Here is a 322-nt window from a genome sequence, read left to right on the forward strand (position 1 = left end):
TTTTTTTTTTTTTTTACTTTTAGAGTTTCATTATTTTTTTCTTGAGTTACCCTTCATGGACTTGTTATACACACTGTAACTTGCTGCTGTCTTAAAGGCAGGTTGTTGAGCCTCTGGAGACTCAGCCTCACCATCAACTCATCAAGGGTCCCTGATGAAGGCTGAGCTCTTCTGAGCTGAGGGAGGCAGCTGCTCGGGCATGACTCAGACATAAAATATTGATGCCTTTGCTCTGGCTGGTTATTCCAGGAATAATGACCCAGGAATAATGACACAGAAATGTGGAGGAAGCATAGCAATGAAACACTGAAACCCCACCCTC

The sequence above is a fragment of the Morone saxatilis genome, unplaced genomic scaffold, assembly GCF_004916995.1.
Source record: "Morone saxatilis isolate NCDOM2014 unplaced genomic scaffold, NCSU_SB_2.0 Contig14, whole genome shotgun sequence".
Taxonomy (NCBI): domain Eukaryota; kingdom Metazoa; phylum Chordata; class Actinopteri; family Moronidae; genus Morone; species Morone saxatilis.